Raw genomic sequence first — 9,435 nt, 5'->3', positions numbered from 1 at the left:
TAGACAAAATGTTATCTTCTTACTGTTGAAAATGTCTCAATGAGTCAAGTATCCCTTTAATGTCCAGGTCCCATGGAAATGAGATCTTAAAGTTATCTGCATCTGTAAAGACCTCTTGCATGGAGCCACCCCATTGTTTGTTAATCTGGCCCAACACAGTTACAGTCACAGAATGGCTCAATGAATGGTCTTTAGTTGGAGCTTTCTTGTCTCGTTCATGATGGTAAATTTGGGCAAAACAGGGTTCCCGTTCTGTTCCACATAGCCTATCGCATTTCCAGGAGGACTCTGCACCTCGAGTTTTTTGCAGGCAGCACGTAAAGCGGCTCAGAGGTTATGGCGTGTCAAGGTAAAATTTCCTATCCTAAATTGTCATGGAGGTGTATGGTGAAAGGCTGCACCAAGGTATCTTTACTGTGTAAACATTCTTCATCTCCCAGCCAATAATCTCAACCAGCTGGACCCTCTGGTGTACTAGAAGCTAGTCGAGCTGACTCCGGTATGCTAGTCCAGGTGGGTAGTCTTAACCTGGGCAAGGTAAGGGCATATGCATGGCAGCAGATTGTAGTGTGTATGGATGAAATAGGATGTACTGCATTGCGACCAGGCTGCATTCCGTTACTGGTTTCTGAGGAAGTGGTCAAGTGTTTCCCTGATTTGCCATCAGTTAGTTTCACCTATTCAGAAAACCAAACTTCGAAAGGAAGTGCTTTATTAACAAGTTTTACTTCCCCAAGCCTGAATTCATGATATTTTACAGGCGTCAAAGATACTGTATGTCACAAAAAGAGCCATAATAAGTAAAAAAAATAAAAATAATAATAATAATAACAGATAGACTGGGGGAAAAAAACCTTGATGATGGACTGCAATATTACATTTGTTTTCCAAAGGCGAGCAGTTCAGGATGTACACTGCCTGCTGACCAAAGACAGTTGGGATAGGCTCCAGCAGACCAGCACCCCACAACCCTAGTGAGGGTAATGGATAATAGTAAACTACTATTATTATTATTTTATTATACTACTACTACTATACTAATAATAATACTGGTGAGTATTTAGCAACTTAAGCCATAATAATTAATATCGTCTTTACAAATAGTGGCCTTGTTACATAAAATATATTCTGTTATGGTTTGGGTTTGGTTAGTTTTGTTGTTTTGTCACGATCTGTGTTTTGTTTGGCTTGGTTTTGGTTTAGTTTTCGTTGTCATGTCTCCTTGTTTTCATTGTGCTCGTCATACCGGCCCCCTTGTGTCTTCCAATCAGCACCCTCTGCTTCTTGTGTCATGTCCAGGTGTTTGTCATTGTCTTGTTAGTTTGCCCCTATTTAGTTCCCCCTTCCCTGCATTCTTTGTTGGATCATTTGTTTGTGTCACATGTCAGTCGTTCTGTCCTTGCCCCATGTGTTTTGTTTGTTACTTTGCACCTACTTTTTGGCCTTTTGTTAATTGAGAAGTTTTTCCACGTGCCTCGTTTGCCTTTTGGTTGTTCGTTTGGAAATAAATCCCTTTTGTTGAACTCCTGCAAGCCGGCCTCGCCTCCCTGAATCCTGCATTTGGGACTTCATACCCCAAACGTAACATATTCCTTCCATTCTTAATTTTTTTAAATATAATCTGTACCCACCATGTGCTCTCATCTAATCAGATGATTGTTTCTCTGCGTTTTATCGAACAGCAGGTTGTTAGCAAGAAAAAGTTGGCTCTGTCGTATTTTGCACTGGTACGTTACCAATCAATTTTCTTTCTAGAAACACCCCTATATACATTTACATAACACTTCCACTCCTTGGAAAAAACCCAAAAGATTTTCCTTGTAACACACCGAGAACTTCAACACTGGAATTTCTTTCCAACCATTTTTTTTTCTCTCTCTCACCACCTTTTGTGTGAGACTTCAAGTCCAGTCTCTGCGGTTTTATCACCACCCTACCATACCTCGTTCTGGTGGGAAGTGGAGTAGGGGTAGTCCCAGACTGTTTCACACTTTCCGAACTTTCAGGTGATGTTGAAGAGAAACTGCCTTGAGTAGATGGGGAACATGGAACTTGACTGTCACCAACTCCCTCTGTCATGGGAACAAGGTGTCACCTGTTTCTCCTAACAGTACCTTTGGGACTGTTCACCAAATATGAACGTGGAGTGTCATGAGCTGACAAGATGGTACCTTGGGTCTTGGTATTATTCGTAATCCACACCGGCTGTCCTGGAGCAAGTTCAGGTAAATTCCTCACTCCATGTCTCCTGTTGAACCTTTTTCTCCCACTCTCTCTCTCTCTACCACAGTATCAACATCAGGTAATTCTGGACAGAGCAAAGAACGGCATTGGGGCACCGGTGTACGAAGCCTCCGACCCATAAGCAACTGGGCGGGGCTGTAGCCATTAGCCAATGGTGTAGCTCTATATGACAAGAGCGCAAGATATGGGTCACTAGCTTTTTTCAGCATCCGTTTTACTGTCTGAACGTGACGCTCTGCCTCGCCATTGCTCTGAGCAAATCTTGGGCTGCTAGTAATGTGTTCAAACCCATAATTCTTTGAAAATTCTGCAAATTCTTGACTTTCAAATTGAGGCCCATTATCGCTATAGAATAGCTCGGGGATGCCGTGTCTAGAAAATATAGACTTCAAGTGCACAATCACATCTTCAGATCTAGTAGGTGTTAATTTAGCAATCTCCACATAACGTGAGTAGAAGTCCACTACTTAGAAGATAATTTGAATTGTCAAGCATAAACAAATCTGCTGCTACTTTCTGCCATGGTCTTTCTGGAAGCTCGCTGGGTATCAGCAGCTCAACCGGATTGGCTCGTTCTTTAATGCATGTTGTGCAATTTGTTACCATCTCTTTCAGTTGGCTACTCAGGCCCGGCCACCACACCGCTTCTTTGGCCCGCTCCTTACATCGTGTCATTCCTTGATGTCCCTCATGAAGGGCTGCCAAAACAGAACTGCGCATCGCTGTGGGGATAACAAGTCTACAACCTTTTAGTAACATCCCATCTTGCACAGTTAACATTGCTCTCTCTGACCAGTATTGTTTGACTGCACCTATGAGCTTACCATAGTCTGGCCATATGCTTTGGCAGTATGACATGACTTGTGGACAAACAGTGTCCTCCTTTAGCTGCTCTCTCAAGTGTGTCATGTACTTGTCACTTGCTGGCATGTTATTGACTACTTCATCAATGTAGATGTTTGTGTCTTCCATTAAATCTTTGTCTAGACCTTTGTTTGAGGCTACTGGTGCATGTGACAAAATGTCAGCTGTGTGTATAGCTTTGCCTTGTGTGTGTGATGTCATAGCTATACCGCATTAGTCTAAGTCTGAATCTCTGTATTCGTGGAGGTAGCTCAGTTAATGCCTGATAACCCAACAGACTAACTAATGGTTTATTAGTCTCAAGGGAAAAATGTCTCCCAACCAGAAAGTCTCTGAACCTTTCACATGCCCATGTTATCGCCAATGCTTCTTTTTCCACTTGCGCGTACCTCTGTTCAGTGTTCGTCATGGAACGTGATGCGTACGCAACCGGCCTCCACTCCTCCCCCACCTTCTGCAACAGAACTGCTCCGAGTCCATAAGACGATGCATCCGCTGACAGCTTCAGCTCCCTGTTGGGGTTGTAGAGCGTCAACACTGGAGGTGAGGTGAGGTCGTCTTTAAGTTGGTCGAATGCCAGCTGTTGTGCTTGGCTCCAAAGCCACTGATTCTATTTAGACAGGATGTCCCTCAGTGCTTTGTCCTTTTCAGCCAGGTTAGGGATGAACTTCCCCAGTTGGTTTACCATTCCAAGGAAGCTCCAAACTTCACTTGTGTTGGCTGGCTCTTTCATCTTCTTCACAGCTTTGACTTTCTCCGGGTCTGGCCACACACCCTTGGCTGATAGGATGTGTCCCAAAAATTTGACCTCTCTTTTACTTATTTCACACTTGTCCATGTTGAGTGTGACACGGGTTTCCAGGAGCTTGTGTAGCACCGCATGAAGCCTGGTGTCATGTTCCTCTTGGTTTTTCGCCCACACAAGAACATCATCCATGTGACAGACCACACCTTGCAGCCCGTCAAGAATCATGGACATCCGACGTTGAAAATGTTCAGGTGCCGAGGCTATCCCAAAAGGTAACCTGTTGAAGTGAAAACGTCCAAACTGTGTTATGAACGTGGTGTACTTCGCCGACTCAGGGGACAATGGGATTTGCCAGAATCCTCGATTTGCGTCCAATTTGCTGAAAACTTGGGCACCTGCAGATGATCCAAGTGTGTGCTCCACAGAAGGTAAGATGTATTTCTCTCTGCAGACTGCTTCATTCAGACGTGTGAGGTCAACACAAATACGCACAGGTCCATTCTTTGACGGCATCTGGACCATTCCAGATCACCACTCTGTTGGCTCTTCCACCTTTGAAATGACTCCCAGGTTTACCATTTTCTCCAACTCCTCCTTCACCTTGCCAAGTAAGGGGATAGGAATGCAGCTGGTCATTGATAATGAAAATGGCTGCGCTTGATATTGTAAGGCTGCTCCAGCATGCCTAGACCTTGACATAGTTTGGGGTAAGACTCTTAGCATTTCCTTGTCGATGCTATCTCTGCCCTAGTAACAAGGTTGAGTTTCACGCTTGCAGGTCTACTCAGCAAAGCTCCTTGTAGGCCTTGTATCGCATACATTGGTACAGAGTCAAATCCTTGTCTAGCTGCATTCGTTCAGCAAGGTTAATGTCTCTGAGTCCGACCACGAGACGATCCCTTATTAATTCGACGTGGAGTGCACCATAGTTGCAATTTTCAGCCAGTGAATACAACGCAGTGACAAATGAATCCACATTTTTCATTAGCCAGTTGTACACGTTGGTTAAATCTAGCTCAGAATTCGCTCTCCCAACACCCTAAAGTCCACTTCTTACTGCTGCCACGACTCTGACACCATGTCGTATTTTGTTCATATGCGTCAGTTCAACAGACTGCAAGAAGCTGGTCAGTTTCCAACAAGTTACTTTATTCCCCAACATCCGTTTCCTTTAACGTTGCGGCCTTCAAAATAAAAGAATACCAGCAAACCACAGTTACACAACAGGCTTGACGTTTAAGAGATTAAAAGGACCATAAATGATTGAAAATATTCACCAAAAAAACTAACAAACACATTTTCTCATTCTGATTGCTGTAGTAGATAGCAATGGTATGCAACTAACTACTACAGCTCCAATATTCAACATAGCTTTCATTATGGACAATTTGAGGACATTTAAGGGACAAAAATGTTCCAAAAATATTCACCAAAAATCAACAAAAACACTTATTTTTTTCATTCTGATTGCTATAGTAGATATCAATGGTATGCAACGAACTACTACAGCTCCAATATTTATCATATCTTTCAGTATGGCCAAGTTTGGGACATTTACGGGATTAAAAAGGGGGGTCGTGGGGGGTGCGGGGGTTGGGGGCCGGTGGGGTGCCTGGCGGGCCTGCAGTGCCCCGTCCTGCTGCGTTGGGTCGGGGGCGCGGGCCGTGTTGGGGCGGGGGGCGCTCCTGCTCCTGGGTTTGCTCTCCGGCCGGTGGCCCTGGCGGGGCCCGGGGGTCGTCCTTTGGCGCTGCCGCGGCCTGGGGGGCCCTGAGGTGTTGCGCTTGCTCTGTTCCGGCGGGGTCGACGGCTCCCCTCTTTGGTGGAGATTTTCATGCATGCCAGATCCACCACACCAGCATCTACCGAAACTCAGACACAATCTGTTTCCTCCTCAGGTCATTGAATCGGTGGAGGCTGGTGTCTGTGGATCTCACGCGGCTTCGTCTGTCCTTCCTTCCTTTTCTCGGTCTCTCCTTCGGTCTCTTGAGGCCTCCCTGATTTTATGTTTTTTGGATTTGTTGGGGTCTGGATATTTCTTGGGTTGGGGAGGAGTTCTGGTGGGGGGTGTCAGGTCGGTGCTGGATTTCACCTTCCTTGGTTTTCTTTGGTCCCCTCGGGTCTCCTGATGGCGGTGTTCGGTTTAGGTGAACGGTATGAGATTTTTTCTAATAGGTTTTTTGGTGAGCTAACAAATACACGCACGCACGCACGCACACATGCACGCACGCACGCACGCACATACACATACACACACACACACACACACAAAAAAATAATAATAATAATAATAAAAAAATAATAATAATAAAAAAAATAAAAATAAAAATAAATTAAGAGCAATGATGATGACATTTCCGAATGAACAATACTGAGCTCTTAAAAGAAAAGAAAAAAAAGTAGATAGCGTTGGTATGCAATTAACTACTACAGCTCCAATATTTATCATATATTTTATTATGGACAAGTTTGGGACATTCAAGGGACTAAAAGGACCATAAATTATATTAAAAAAAAAAATCAACAAAAACACATTTTGTCTTTCTGATTGTTGTAGTAGATAGCAATGGCATGCAACTAACTACTACAGCTCCAATATTTATCATATCTTTCATTATGGACAAGTTTGGGACATTTAAGGGACTAAAAGGACCATAAATGATAACAAAAAATATTCACCCCCAAAAAGCCCCCACATTTTCTCATTCTGATTGCTGTAGTAGATAGCAATTGTATGCAACTAACTACTACAGCTCCAATATTCAACATAGCTTTCATTATGGACAATTTGAGGACATTTAAGGGACAAAACTGTTCCAAAATATTCACCAAAAATCAACAAAAATACATTTCTCATTCTGATTGCTGTAGTAGATAGCAATGGTATGCAACTAAATACTACAGCTCCAATATTTATAATTTCTTTCATTGTGGACAAGTTTGGGACTTTTAAGGGACTAAAAGAACCATAAATAATCAAAAATATTTACCCAAAATGTACGCTATCTGAAATTTGCATATAGATGCATGTATTTACTGTATGTATATTTGTATAAATGATGTTCAGTAATAGTAGTATTTCTGAGATTTTGTTTCATTTGTTGCTTATTTCTTTGCAATGAGAAATGTAATGTTCCCCTCCGTGAGCCGACACCTTATCATGGTGGAGGGGTTTGTGTGTCCCAATGATCCTCGGAGCTATGTTGTCTGGGGCTTTATGCCCCTCGCAGGGTCACCCATGGCAAACGGGTCCAAGGTGAGGGACCAGACCAAGCACGGCTCAAATGACTCCTTATGTTGAATACAACCATTGGCAAAACGTACCCTTTCCCGGACGCGGGTCACCGGGGCCCCCCTCTGGAGGCAGGCGTGGAGGTGTGGCTCGCTGGGGAGCGCCTGGTGGCCGGACCTGCACCCATGGGGCCTGGCCGGGCATAGCCTGAAGAGACAACGTAGGAACTTCCCATGGGCTCACCACCTGTGGGAGGGGCCAAAGGAGTCTGGTGCAGAGTGGGCTGGGCGGCAACCAAGGGCGGGAACTTTGGTGGACCGATCCACGGCTACAGAAGCTAGCTCTTGGGACAGAGAATGTTACCTCTCTGGTGGGGAAGGAGCCCGAGCTGGTGTGTGAGGCTAAGAAGTTCCTACTAGACATAGTCGAACTCGCCTCCACACACAGTTTGGGCTCTGGTACCAGTCCTCTCGAGAGGGGTTAGACTCTCTTCCACTCTGGAGTTGCCCATGGTGAGAGGCACAGAGCAGGTGTGGGCATACTTATTGCCTCCCGGCTCGGCGCCTGTGCATTGGGGTTCACACCGGTAGACGAGAGGGTAGCTTTCCTCCGCCTTCGGGTGGGGGGACGGGTCCTGACTGTTGTTTGTGCCTATGCACCAAACAGCAGTTCAGAGTACCGACCCTTTTTGGTGTCCTTAGAGGGTGTGCTGGAGAGCGTTCCCTCTGGGGACTCCCTCGTTTTAGGGTTAGGGTTTAGTATCTATTCCAGTCTTCTTGCTTGCCTCAAACACTTGGTTGGTTTTGTAAGGAAGCCTCATACTATACTCATCTGTGAGTAAAATCATTGTTGTTGTTATTATTATTATTACATTCCTTAACACGTCGTGACCTCAAATTCATTTGTAATGTCCTCTTAGAATCTCCAGCATCATGTGGGTCCCTCTGTCGGTCAAGGATTTACTGATAAATTTCTGCACAGTAAAAACAGTTTAAAATTCCCTGGTCTTGCCGTCTTGTCACTTGAGTCCATACCACGAATAGTATCCTTGGAGCTGTAGTAGTTAGTTGCATACCAATGCTATCAACTACAGCAATCAGAATGAGAAAATGTGTTTTTGTTGATTTTGGTGAATATTTTGGAACATTTTTGTCCCTATAATGTCCTCAAATTGTCCATAATGAAAGATATGATAAATATTGGAGCTGTAGTAGTTAGTTGCATACCATTGCTATCTACTACAGCAATCAGAACAACAAAATGTGTTTTAGTTGATTTTTGGTGAATATTTTGGAACATTTTTGTCCCTTAAATGTCCCAAACTTTTCCATAGTGAACGATATGATAAATATTAGAGCTGTAGTAGTTAGTTGCGTACCATTGCTATCTACTACAGCAATAAGAATGACAAAATGTGTTTTTGTTGATATTTGGCGAATATTTTTTAAAAATCATTTATGGTCCTTTTAGTCTCTTAAATGTCCCAAACTTGTCCATATTGAAAGATATAATAAATATTGGAGCTGTAGTAGTTAGTTGCATACCATTGCTATCTACTACAGCAATTAGAATGACAAAATGTGTTTTAGTTGATTTTTGGTGAATGTTTTTGATCATTTATGGTCCTTTTTGTCCCTTAAATGTCCCCAACTTATCCATAATGAAAGATATGATTGAATTCTATTAACAATAATTTTTTTTTCTTTTTTTGTTCCTCGCTTTACTACAGAGTCAATAAATAAATAAATAACATGGTTTTGGCATACAAATCTGACTGAATTTTTAACAGAATTTGATCGACTACAGATGTATTTTTTTCCTAAATGTATCAAAATTCAAATGTTATTTTTAATTGTATAATGTATAAAGTTGATCATATTGACTCAATAAGTCATCATTGCTTAAAGCACACGTACACTAACCAATCATTAACATAAATTGTTGGTTAATCAATACATTTTATTTTTGATAAACATCTGTCTTTTTGGTAATGACTTTACTCCTTTTGCTGCACTTTAACATATAACTAATGAAACATTAATTCGTCCCTTTTCTACCACTTTGTCCTGTACTCAGGGTTGGGAGTGGGGTGGAGCTAATCGTAGCCAACTTCCTGTCAGAGAACCTCTTTTGCTTCTTCTTTTTTAATCTTGTGATTCTTGTAATTGTCTTATTTGTTCCTGTTGATTTGTCATTTCGATTTAGGATTTTTAGGATTTTCTTAGGATTTTTACTGTGCCCATTGTCTATTCCTTACCTATCCTCTGATAGGGGAACTTTGCATCAGGGTTGTCTGCCGTCTTGTTGAACTGTTTGTGCTAATGCCAAATGCTTTTCAAGCCATTGATAG

The sequence above is a fragment of the Leptonotus elevatus genome, chromosome 7, assembly GCF_054856555.1.
Source record: "Leptonotus elevatus isolate MCC_2025b chromosome 7, RoL_Lele_1.0, whole genome shotgun sequence".
Taxonomy (NCBI): domain Eukaryota; kingdom Metazoa; phylum Chordata; class Actinopteri; order Syngnathiformes; family Syngnathidae; genus Leptonotus; species Leptonotus elevatus.
The sequence above is the reverse complement of the archived record's forward strand: the minus strand, read 5'-3'. Positions refer to the sequence as shown.